Source organism: Phaseolus vulgaris, chromosome 10 (assembly GCF_000499845.2).
Source record: "Phaseolus vulgaris cultivar G19833 chromosome 10, P. vulgaris v2.0, whole genome shotgun sequence".
Lineage (NCBI taxonomy): Eukaryota > Viridiplantae > Streptophyta > Magnoliopsida > Fabales > Fabaceae > Phaseolus > Phaseolus vulgaris.
The window spans coordinates 34381783-34382150 of record NC_023750.2 but is presented as its reverse complement, the minus strand read 5'-3'; the positions used below and the strand labels follow the sequence as shown (position 1 = coordinate 34382150).

Below are 368 nucleotides of genomic sequence, written 5' to 3'. Positions count from 1 at the left end.
TGCACCAGCCGGGAATCGAACCCGGGTCTGTACCGTGGCAGGGTACTATTCTACCACTAGACCACTGGTGCTTGTTGTTTTATGTAGAACATTTTGTTTATATATAGAAAAACTAGAAAAAGATTGAGCCAACTAAGAAAGAGAAATCATGGTTCCAACACCGACGAAAATCATGATTTGGTAATACAAACAATAACCCTTCAGCCTTCAGGTACAGATTTCATGATCCGAGATTATTCTAAATTGAAATGGCCAATAATATTGATGATCTTTTTTGTAATGAACTCTGCACATAACAACAGAATATGTGAAGTGATTCAACTGAATTATAATGAACTTTTCACACAATTTTTTGTGATGATATTGAG

General features: G+C 35.6%; 1 non-coding gene across 1 annotated transcript; it reads right to left on the bottom strand.

Annotated features, from left to right (window-relative positions):
• Positions 1-71, bottom strand: TRNAG-GCC (transfer RNA glycine (anticodon GCC)). Its single transcript has one exon. It is a non-coding gene; the product is annotated as a tRNA-Gly (tRNA).
• Positions 72-368: the final 297 nt, after the last annotated feature.